The sequence below is a fragment of the Halichoerus grypus genome, chromosome 9 (assembly GCF_964656455.1).
Source record: "Halichoerus grypus chromosome 9, mHalGry1.hap1.1, whole genome shotgun sequence".
NCBI classification, from domain to species: domain Eukaryota; kingdom Metazoa; phylum Chordata; class Mammalia; order Carnivora; family Phocidae; genus Halichoerus; species Halichoerus grypus.
Window position 1 is genome coordinate 38,679,337 of NC_135720.1, and position 13,235 is coordinate 38,692,571.

General features: G+C 32.1%; 1 protein-coding gene across 4 annotated transcripts in view; it reads right to left on the bottom strand.

Annotated features, from left to right (window-relative positions):
* NKAIN2 (sodium/potassium transporting ATPase interacting 2) overlaps window positions 1-13,235 on the bottom strand; it is a 968,314-nt gene that overhangs the window by 560,154 nt on the left and 394,925 nt on the right. The gene's annotated exons all lie outside the window — the stretch shown is intronic.

The following is a 13,235-nucleotide window of genomic DNA, read 5'->3' on the forward strand; positions in this document are numbered from 1 at the left end:
ATTTAGAAACATTTTAATTGAATATCCTATGATTTCATCTCTATTTTTTATGAGTAGACAGCTCTTAACACAAAGCAATCCATAATGAATGCCCAATAAACATGTATAGAATGAAAGAATGAATAAATGATTAGACAATTATAGCTACAGGATATGCATATTAGCCGAGAGGGTAAGTTTTATGTTCTTAGTTACCTCAGGGACCAATGCAATACTTGACTGCAGTATTTGACTGAGTATAATGGGAAAAAAAATTAGCTTATATTTCCAAGTCAGTCTTTATTCCTATTCAAGGAATGGCCACATCCTAAAATACTATACCTAGTAGTCACAAACACTAAAAAAATAAAAATAAAAAATATAAATAAATAAATAAATAAATAAATAAAATAAAACAAAGCAAACAAACAAAAATCAAAACCTGTTCAAAGCTAAATATCCAGAAAGGTTTCAAGGCTTACAAACATTTCAGAAAAGTGGGGAAGATGCCACTTCCATCAATACCAGTGATCCTTGTCTTAGGGAAACAATTTTCATATAATGTGAAATGACCAGGATTCCTTAAAACCTTGGGACAGAAAAGGAATTTAAAAAACCCATTCTCTAGGTATGTTTATTCTGGGCTGAAGTGAGAGGCAAGCTGAAAGACTGCTTGCTATGCAGCTCATCAATTAGAACTGCAGTGTTTTTTGTTTTTGTTTTTTTTCTAGAACAATCCCAGGTAGATATAGTTAGGTTCTTTCTGGGAAGTTACAGATTGCTTACTTGTACCTAAAAACAATACAAAAATAAGAAAACATGTAATTCTCAGAGGATTTTTATTGTCTTAGGCTAGTTAAATAATATTTCAAAAAGACATAAAAGCAGCCCTCATCAATTAATACATGTTTAAATGACTCAACTCTCATATATGTTGGTAGAACCATTTTCATAGGTACTTTGGATCAAATAATTCATTTGAGATAGGACTGTGCTTCAGCACAACTATGAGGTTTGGTATATTACCAGCTTCATTCATGAAACTGAGAGTTATGGAAGGACCACAGTTAATTAGCTCAACTAGAAGAAATAATCAGAAGTCCACCATTCAAAAAAGAAATATGTGCACATGAATGTGTACACATATGTATATGCATATATGTTTTACACCTATATGTGTACACACACAAAAAAGTGCTAGTTCTCCAACCGTCTCCTATTCTTTTTTTTTTTTTTAAGATTTTATTTATTTATTTGACAGAGAGAGACAGTGAGAGAGGGAACACAAGCAGGGGCAGTGGGAAAAGGAGAGGCAGGCTTCCAGCTGAGCAGGGAGCCTGATGCGGGGCTCGATCCCAGGACCCTGGGATCATGACCTGAGCCAAAGGCACACACTTAACGACTAAGCCGCCCAGGCACCCCCATCTCCTTTTCTTGACTATGACAGATTAGAGTATCAGTTAAAAACAAACTCCAAAATCCCATACTCCTAAAATTGTAGTTTATACTCAAATTAAACTAACAAAACTATATCCTCCCCATGGACAATCTGATTTTAAGCATTTTCCCTCTGCATTCTCTTCTGGACATGAATATACACAGGCAGTAAACACTCTTGTTCTTGATTACTCTACAGATCTCAATATTTTCATTGTCTTTGTCATCTAGCAATAGGTGGTAACTATCCCAAGTCAGCAGATGATTCACTGGAAGCAAATGCTCTAACTAAATCTCAGTAGGGAAGAATGTCTAAATGGGACATGCAAAAATAAAACAATATTGACTTCAATTCTCCCATGCAAGTTGCCAAAAGAACAAACCAAGAAACTGAAGTAACTTTATATTTTGTATAGAACCCTCAAACTGGTCCAAATAGAAGACTGCTTTAAGTCTCTTTATTAAGTTCAAGGCCTAAGTAGAATTAAGGCACAGAAAAACAATGAAATTCTTGCACATGCCTTTACAATAATAATGTCTTGTGCAAATAGTAGGGCAAGAGTAAAGCGTGCAGGAAGGGCAGGGACAGGATATCCACGTGGTAGGGAGATCTGCATGCTAGACTCTTCCTTTTCACTTAATCCAGGACTTTGCTTGAGCAATTCTTCTCCACTTCCCTGCATCAGCAATCATTTCCCTTTTTACCTGATCTTTCCCATTAGCAGATAACCATGCCCTTATTTCTCCCCCAAAAAGGAAGAACAACAGCAATGAAAGCTTACTTTTGTCCCCATTTTCACCTCCAATTACAACTCCATTATTCTCTTTCTCTGCAGAGCAAAATTTCTCAAACTTATCTATATTCACTCTAATTCTTTTCTTCCTATTCTCTTTTGAACACATGTCAGTCAGGCTTTCACTCCCATCATGGAACCAAAAGTGTTCTTTTCATCATCCATGACCACTACATGGCCAACTGGTCAAGTTTCAGTCCATATTTTATGTTACTTAGCAGAAAGAGACATAGTGACTCTCCACCTTGAAGCACCTTCTTCACCTGGCTTTCCATACACCTCACTCTGAGTTTCTTCCCACCTCATAAAGCCTCTCCCCATGAGTCCTCTTTGCTGATTATACCTCATCAACCTCACCCCTTAATGTGAGAGTAACCACGGTTCAGTTCTGTGTGATCTCACCTGGCCTTCAGGCCTGGACCTGTGGTCTTGTGGTTCTTTGCCTGTAACACATTCTCCCTCATTACCTGTCCTCCTTCAGGTCTTTATCCAAATGTCTGTTTCTCCATCAGGCATTCCCTGACAGCTCAACTTATTTATTATTATTTTTAATTCCAATATAATTAACATACAATGTTATCTTATACAGATACATCTTGTACATTCAGATGTACAATATAGTGATTCAACAATTTTACACATTACTCAGTGCTCGTTGTGATAAGTGTACTCTTAATCCCCTTCATCTATTTCACCCATCCCTCCACCCACCTCCCCTCTGGTAACTACCAGTTTGTCCTCTATAGTTAAGAGTCTGGTTTCTGGTTTCTCTCTTTTTCTTCTTCATTTGTGTTGTTTCTTAAATTTCACATATGAATGAAATCATACGGTATTTGTCTTTCTCTGACTTATTTCCCTTAGCATTATGCCCTCTTGATCCATCCATGTTGTTGCAAATGCCAAGATTTCATTCTTTTTTTTTTTTTTTGGCTCAGTAATATTCCATTATATCTATCTATAGCAATATCTGTATCTCACTAATATCTTCTTTATCCATTTATCTACCTGCCTACTTAATTTGAATTTGCATCCATATACAACAATACTTTTCTGTTTTACTTTTCTCTACAGCACTAATTACCACCTGACATTTTCTCTTATTACATATGTTTATGTGTATGTTATGTGTGCATGTATGTACATAATTTAATGATTTAGTTTTTAGTTGGTTAGTTTATTGACCATTTTCCCCAAGCTAGAGTATAATCTTCATGAGGGCAATAATTTATATTTCTTTCTGTTGACTGATGCAACTAATATTGAATGAAAATGAGACATGACATAGGTAAGTCACAATTGCAAACCCACCCCATCCTGGGCACTATAGAAGATTTGTCCTTGTCCCTTTTCAACATGGAACAATACTGAGTTTAACAAAAGATGAAAATAAAACAAAAAATCAGTAATTTACACCATGAGATTATATTTGTATTTTCCTTATTAGAAAAGGACCTCCCTGACAGTCAATGAGAAGAACTATTCCTACATATTTAGAATGTTTTTCATCTTTTATGAAGTAGGATATCTTTATTTGATTCAAATATGTAACTGCTATTCAACAAAAAGAGATGATACAATAAAATGATGGGCATAATAAATGATGGGAAGAACATAAATAGATGTTATAGTAGGAAGCTATTAAAACTGGTACTCTATATACTTAAAGTCATGGAAAGACCCTTATGAGATAAAGCAAAGTGAAACAAAGGATAACATATACCATTTTTTATAATCCTTTATCTTTCTACAATTTCTTCTATATTTCTTCACATTTTACTATATTCTTTAGTTTGTTCACATATCTTTTGCCTTTCAGTTAAAGCTATAAATAAGGATGTAGGAATAAATAGAAATATCCTGCTCTGAATCATTTCACTGATATTATTTCTAAAACCTCAAAATCTACTTGAAAGTCAGACTTTAGGGCTCAGGCACCACTTCCTTCCTATAGGTTTCCGTAACACCACATCACAGCAATATTAACACTATATTCTTCATGATTTTCTTTATTTACCTCCTGCTTATACCCTGTACAAATAGATTCTTGAATTATAGTATATATGCAATAACTATTTGCTGAATAAGTTAGTAAATTGACCTAATTTTTAAAATCTGAAATAGAGTTCTAGAAAAGGATCACTTTGCATACCTGATTTATAACATCACCAGGAGTTACGCTTGATCTACTTGTACCTTGAAGAAAAAATGTCAGATTACATGATTTTTCACATATTTTTCTAATTCAATCTTTCTATGCAATATTAAAATAGATCATAGATTATGTCAAAAAAGTCAATCCCCTAAAAAATCATCAGTAAACTCACTGAAATTATCAACCAATGTGATTTCTTTTTTATTTTTTAGTGATCAGTGGATGGTAGACTAAATTTTTCCCTATTTAATCAGTTAGTTTTTCACAGATACAGCTGTAGACAGTACATGAAAATGAATGGGCATAGAAAAGGTATTCTATTAAAAATGTTTTTCATTCTTTTTTGTAAACAAGATGTTGAAAATATTACTTATTAGAGAATAAATTTATGATGAAACTCATTTGCTTCATCATCTTTATCAGCCATGCTGATAAACTCAAACTAAATTGAAAATACAGCAAGAGTTTTCATTTAGAGATTACTTTTATTTTTATTTTTCACTTTCATAAAAAAATAATACTCCAGAAAGAGAAACCAGGTTCCATGTTCTTTATCATTTATCTTTTAAGCCCTAATTATATTTAAATTACTCTTCAACTCTTACTACATTAACATAATTGTGTGTCAACTAGCAAGATGTACTTATTGAATGAGGTATTTTTAGAACATTCTGCAAGTCAATAATGCCTTTTCCATTTTTTTTAATATATCATTTTGTCAATTATCTTTTATTAGAAGTTTCTCTTTCCCTTTTGTACCTCTGGAAATGTAGCCTTCAGAAGTTTCAACCAAGCTATTTCACTATTCTTATTCCAAAAAAATTAGTGTTTATTGTATTATGTGAAGCTCAATTGATTTAGTTTTATGTATATATCTTAGAAACTGTGGTAAGAAGAATATTTAAATGTAAATTTGAGCTTTAAATATGTATCTGCCAGCACAAGTTTGCCAAGATACAACATTGCCTTGTAATACATGGCACAATGGGAGACCAAATCCAGTAGAATCATTTGTTCATGCAGTTGAAAATGTAAATTGGAATTCTAAGATGAGAAAGTGATCTAACTAGTCATGCTTTCAAGCTAGCAAATATCTAAAATACTTTTGAGTAAAAAATACAATACAAGAAACCACAAAATGCACATTTTATCAATTTTTAATCTCCAATAAAATAAAAATGCAATCATGTTCCATCTTCCAGATGGTTTTTAGTTAGATTTAGTTTAGTTAGATCTCACCAAAAAAATTTTTTTAAACGAGTTTTTATTTTTCACCATGGATTGAAATTAAACAATTTGTGTTACTTTAAAATCTAAAGTTGTTTTAATAGTGTAGTTATGCTTTAAGTTTTAATTTCATTATCAAAACTCTTTTCATTCTTTTGTTAACTTCTAGCATTCAGTGGAAAATCTAATACTATTCTTATTTCTGATCACACCTGTTCTTGTTTTGGTCTTTGTTTTTTCCTTACGGACATTATTAAGAATCAATGGCTCTGAAGTTTCAAAATGATATACATGTGTAAATATACAAAATGATATACATGTGTAAAAAGTTTCAAAATGATATACATGTGTAAATATACAAAATGATATACACGTGTAAAATTTTTTAAGTGTTGGAATATGCAGCCCACGGAGATTAGGCTCTTCATATTGAAGACTCTTATTCTTCAAATCTGGAATTCCTTTGTGTATTATTTCTGGGAAAATCACTTTCCTTTCTTCTGCTGGTCTTTATAAAATTCCTATAAATTAGACATTGGATCTCCTTGATTGATCTAATTTTTAAAATGTTTTATCTCCTACTTTTCACTGGATTTGATTACTTTTTTTGAGAGATTTGTTCAGGTTTAGTTTTTAAATGCTCTGTTGATATTCAAAAGAATAGATGGCTGTAATAATTGAATTCCCAAATGTTTTTCCTGTTTTCTTAGCCATGAATATATTTTATGTTCTATGATTGTTGTTTTTCAATAGTATCACTCTCTTGTGTCATGCAAACATCTCCTACATCTCTTTCCTGAATCTTCTCACTTCCTTCTCTTACCTAAGAATTTGTTTGGTTTGTATTTTGGTTTCTGTCACTTGTATGGAAGGCTTTTTTTTTCCTGCCTACTTTTGTTGACTTTTTATATTTAAGAGTGAAGCTCCACAAAACTCATTGGAACCTCTGCATAGGCAAAGGCTTGCTCCTGCAGAAAGAGGATGGATAAATACCTGATTGCTGAGGGCTTGTGGGCAGGAGGATAGTGAGAGTGGAGTTTGAAAAGACTTTCAAATCATTTGCCTGTCACTTTCCTACCATCAATCCCATTTGCTGTGGGATCAAAATACACTCAAGTTTTGATCCTTTGTGATCCAATTGTTAAGTTTCCAGGAATTTAGCAAGTTCGTTGCTAAACACAGGAATTATTACTACTATTATTACTATTAAATAAATTACATTAAAATATAAATACATATATTCAAAATATATACATATTCTAAACTCATCACTTAATTATTTTACTAACATTTTACTACTGTTATTTACATCTATGTATCTGTGTGGTAGAGAATAATATATAATGGTGAGTTACTTCACATCTGTTTCCAAATTCACATTCAGTGACAGCACATCAATAGTTTGAAACTGACCAGGGCAGGAATATTTACTACATGGACATTGGCAAGTGCTACAAATCAAAATTTGATTTCTTGTTTTGTCAATTGTCTAGATTTAAGAATGTGATGGAGAAAATGTTAATAATGCAGATTAAGCTTAAAATGTTAGTGTCTCTGTATACTACATTGTAAATAAATAGAGGAAACATTCTTCCAGCTATTCTAATTTAAGAAAGAACTTGCTCATATCATGCTGAAACAGTTAAGTTCCAACATATGTATTCATTGTTTAACTTTCATCTTACTCATCCATGTAAACATAAATGTCCATCTCATTCATGTCAAAATAAGTCAGTAGATCATTTGCAACAATAGATTGGCGTGAATACCATATTCTGCAACTCAATAAAAATGTTCTGTAAGAATAAGATTTCTAAATGGATTTTGCAAAAAAGGATATTTTATTAGTTATTACTATTATATATTTTATTATTATTGGTAAACTATATGGACAAAAAAGCTTAAGCACACATACACATGCATATTTTTATGAGAGCCAGTTGTTCAATATTTAGTAGCAACACAGGCACTTACTTTGACAATTTCTCCCTCTGGTAATCTGTTATAATTTCTATAAATTCCATGTTCAAAAATGTATTTCTCTCTCTCCTCTGTTTTCATTTCTTATCTATTCTCTTTGTTCTGGTGGCTGTGGTGTTAATGTTGGGTTTGTATGTCTTTAATTTTAATGGAGTTTTGTGAGGGAGGACAAAAATAAAAAATGTATACAGCTATATTTAACGAAGAGTACTGTAACAAATTTGATTTTAAGATAGCTCATTCGTTCATTTATTCAGTTACTTGACAGATATTGAGTACCCAAAGTAAATTTATAAAACACAGAATCTGCCCTCAAGAAATCCAAACTAGAGAAAGGATGGAGGTATGTAAATTACTATAATGAAAAGTAAAAAGTGATACATGCCATAAGAGACACAGATACTGTGTCATGAGAAACTCAGAGAAGGTGATTATTAACAGCTGGGGAGATCATTAGCGATCTCATTAAGGATGATGTGATGTAAGATCTGAATTTGAAAAGATAGGTAGGAACTTGGATATGGAGAGAGAAGGCATTATTGCTTGAAGGAGGCTGAATAAAGCCTAGAAATATGCAAGGTTATCTAGTGAATTAATTTCTGAGTAGTTTAATGCCTTCATGAATGTGCCTAGAGGAGAGCTATTAATAAACTGATTTTTGTTCTCTCTTTTTTTCCTTGATGATTCATGAATGCCATTCTTGAAGTCTTCACTACTATAAAGAAAAGCTAAAGTCTAAGTTTCATGAGTTTGAGTCTAATAACTAAATAAACATTCTATAAAATAATTAATCAGAAAATTAAATATAACATTAAACACTGCAAGGGCAATTCATGGTCCAATGCTTCTCATTATGAGTTTTGGCAGAGAAACTAACTTAAAATTTCAACCAACAATCATAGTAGATCTTACTTATTTATTTGTTATTTATGTATTTATTTAAAGAGAATGACTGCACAAGCAAGCAGGGGGGAGGGATAGAAGGAGAGGGATTGGGAGAGAATCTTAAACAGGCTACGTGCCCAGCAAGGAGTCTGACCCTGGGCTGGATCTCAGGACCCTGAGTTTATGACCTGAGCTAAAATCAGGAGTCCAATGCTTAACTGACTGAGTCAACCAATCTATTATAGTAGATCTTTCTATACACTTTCTATAAACATATATACAAAGCATATATACAAAACATACATTTATAATACATATAAATATATGTGTGTGTGTGTGTATGTGTGTGTTTAAATTCTGAACTTTAATACCATAACAAGATTTTCTGACAGAATTGCCGAGATCCAAACAATAACTATGAAAGTATACAATGACTTGTTACAGATATAAACCATGTTTCACTGATACTGAACAGATCTGCACAGGGCCTCTCTGTCCCACTGCTGCCAGAGGACCACCCCCAGGCAAGAATGCCATAAAGCCCAACTCTCCGGTGCTCTATTAACTAATATTACGGAGATATGATTCAAGACTGATAAATGGTCCTAAATATTGCCTGTAATGACTATTGTTTACGAAGGCTTCCACATTACTACATTTTAACGTCACCCCTTATTTTTCCCTTTATTTGAAGGTTTAAGTTGAAAGCTTTAAAAGTAATTTCAGAGAGAATCATACATTACTTTTTAAACAAAATAGCAAGGTGAATTAATAAAAAAATGTGCTTAAAACCACAAATAATGACAGAGTGATTAGAATGACTGGTGTAGACAAGTTATTGCAAATGTCATCAGAAAACTCTACTAGGTTTAAAGTTATTTGATTGTACATTTACTTTTTAAATGCAATGTATTCCCATGTGTATTTTCAGATCTTATTAAAACAAGTGGTCATATCCTGTTCTCATTGAATAAACTGTAAATCCCACAAATCAGGTTAACACTAGATATTTCATAATAGAAGAAAGCCCATCATGCCAAGAAGTTTTAAGGATGATTAAACACTGTATTTGAAAAGTACCAGTCATCTGAAGAAAAGTGAATACATCAAGTTGATATTTGGAAATGGTGAAACATTTGTATACTTGATATTTTTTATATTTTCCATTAAAATAATTTGTTACTGTACAAAAACCCAAAGATCATAGTTTCAAATATTAATAACCATCCCCTCTATTCACTAAATATCTGAATTTGTATATAAATTAAAAATGTAAACAATTTGTTGGTGAATCATCCTGTTGGCAGCAGGCTAGTGTACCCACTAAAACCTCAAAGAAACCCTCAGTCAATGTGTGAAGGGGGCAAAGGACTCCCAGACATTTCCAAGACCTAGGAAGAACGTGCCAACAAAAATTTAAATGAATTAATCTAAGACAAACCTTTATCTTACCCATTGCCAAACTCAGTGTGTAATAGTGTCTGGCAAATATTAAGTGCTCTGAATTGTTGATCATTTCTCTTTATGCCAGAACAGAACTACATAGGGTCAAGAAAACAGCAATTTGTTAGGAGATATTTTAATGACTTGCAAGATTAAATGTAGTTCTGTAACACTTTCTGAATACCTACTATGTTCAAAGCTCTTTTTAAATATATTTCCCAAAGGGAGGATATTATATCCTGTAAAAAAAACCAGGTAATTTTATTGGTAAAAATTTTTTGGGAGAACAGTCAAGGAAATTCAATAAATATTAATGAGCCTCTCATATTTCTATTGCCCCAGGTGCCACAATAATTCTATAATATTCGAAATTATTTTCCCCATTCATGCAGGGGAATAATATACTGAGACTTTCCATTCAAATATAATTCTTTAGAAAATCACAAAAAATACATAAGAAATATATATTTTAACTAAATTCTGTATAGGACAAAAATATAACAAACAAAATACAGTATATTTGGGATTGTTGTCATTTAATTATCTTTTAAGTGGAATTATATAAATGCAATGTGTATGTATATGTAATTATATATATGTAAGGCATACACATGCTACCAACTCATCTTAAAGTTTGCATAAATATTAAAAAAACACAAACAAACATATCAATATGTGAAAACAAAACTATTTAAATTATGGATAATTCATTTTTCTGTCTCACTAAATAGGAACTTGTATTTTATTGTTCAGATCTTACCATATCATTGGGCATCATATGGATAATCTAAATTTCTATTGAAGAATGTGGGGGTATTGGCTAATACAGCTTAATGCATTAACAGCAACAACAGATACTATACTAGTAACTGAGTTACATTAGGTGCTTAATACACCCCAGGGACTAGATGAAAACTTGAATCCAGACAACTACTCTACGGAGTATGTGTTATTAATATTCTAGTTTTACAGACCAAGAAATGGAGTCTGAGATGCTAACTAAGCTACCCAAGATCACACAGCAAGCAGCATAGTGAGAATCTGAATTAAGTTCATTATAGTTTACAGCTTGAACTTCTGTTCTCTATGTTGTACTCTCCACAGTTAACAAGAACAGCCAACAAGATAAAAACTTTACAAAGGTTTTTTTCTAGTATTTTAAATTAAGTGAATTACCCAAAAGCAAGTATCCAAGGCAAGTCTAATGCTCACAGAATGAGTCATCCTGTAGAAAACAACATACGGAATTCTAATGCATATAACACAACTGTTATATTTAATATAACATAATTGTTTACATTTGAAATTGGGCAATGAACAAGTGAATTATTTGTAATGTATTATGTTGTTTATACTGTTATCCTGATAACAAATATTTCTTGACTTTACTGAAATCAAAACAATATAGGGTTTCTTTTATTTAGTGTAAGAGAGAGAGATCGTTCTTCACCACTGTCTTTCAAAGAAAAACAGTAAATCATGCAATTAGAAAAAATCAAAAATATTTGTTCAGCACAGTTATGTGTCAAGTACTATACATGGCAGGAAAAAGAAAATTTAAATAAAATGGAGTTACTGCCCAGGAGTACTCTTATGACAACAAATGGAACAATGAAATGAATGTTCCAGTAAAAGTAAAAATTATGTGGCAACACAGAGAAGGACATAACTAATTGCATCTAAGGTAATTGAGTGAGATTGTTTAGAAACATATACTTTATTTATCCTCCCAATAGTTACCAGTTTCCAAGGAACAAAATTTAGAATCCTTCAATAAAGTTTAAGTATCCTTAAAATTAAGAAGAGGTTGAGAATGGGAACTCCTTAATAGATAGTCTTTAATAGATTTATAATAAAGATCCTTATTTTAAAGTGATTTTTGATTATATATTTATTCAGAGAATATTTTTTGGGCACTGGTGTGAGCTAAGTTATATGTATAATTTAATGTCTTTCATTTAATTGGAAATGTGCTCTCTGACCACATATATTTGACCAATCCATTGGGCAACAGTTCCAAATTCACAATTTTTCTTAATGGAAAGAGGCATTAGAGGTTAGTCCCATATTTTGCACCTAAAGAAAATATGATTACCATATCATATAGAGATTTAATCTACCACTTTTGAGGCCAGATGCCCACTGGCCAATTGACTGTTAGTCACTGGGATAATCCTGGTTTAATGGATCATTTCTATTTCCCTTAGCTTCTTTAAGATCATATTAAAAAAATACTATGTTAGAAAAAGAAAAGGCATGAAAATTAAAAAAAAAATGAATCGTGAGAAGTAGCAACATGACTGAAGAGAAAAAGCAAGGGATATGAATCCATGTAAATAATACTTTTCTGATATTATGAATGATTCAAGTTCAGGAAAAAAAAGAATACCAATAATAAAGCCAAATCTAAAAGCAAGGCTCACTAGTGTTTTTCAAATCCATTGGAAGCCTGCCACACAATAATCCTAGACATAGGAAGAACTTATATTAACGAACAATTTAAATGTGGCACTTAATTTGGCAGTCTTAAAACTTAGTGTATTCCAATCTGGAAAACTTTCTGGTTTATAAAAGTATCTGTTTCCTGAGAAATTATTCTCAAGCTTGTTTCATACTCTAAATATTTTATATATTCTGTTCTTTACAACAAGGAGATCAAAGTTGAATGTATTAAAAACTAAAAAGAAACAAATATACAAAGAAACTACTAGCACAGCATACTGTTAACTACTTGGGCATGGGCTTGTGCTTAAGGATGAGGAGCAATACATGAAAAGCTACACTTAATAGCTACACTTGACACTCAAGAGAGAGAGGAGTGCTGGAGGTGCTCAGACACACTTGGAAATGTACTGTCAATTACTGTATTTGGGAAAGAATTGTAGGGGTGTGTGTATGTGTGTGTGTTTCCAGAAAGTTTCTAGTCTATGATGATTTACCCCTCGAAAACCAGAGTTAGGGAAGCTGTACTTACTTCATTCTAGCACAAACATTTGTGTTCTTTGTAGAGTGCCTTTACATGCATTCTAAAGCGTAGTATAGCTAACATTAAGTCTGTTCTTTAGAAGAAGAAAGATCTGGAATATTCAAGGTAGTTTTTGTTAATCACCGCAGGTATTTATAATTACTTAAACAAATCTGGTTCTCCAATGTAGATGGTTCCATTGGCAATACAAAATTATCCTCTGTGTTACATTTAATTCTGTCCTTTAGAATTCTATGTTATCTGATACTAAGACATCCACCTTGTGTTTTGCATTTGTACTTGTCTGCTATACATATATCGGCATTTTAATTTAACGTATACTTGGCATTTTAATATGTGTCTTGTAAAGAGC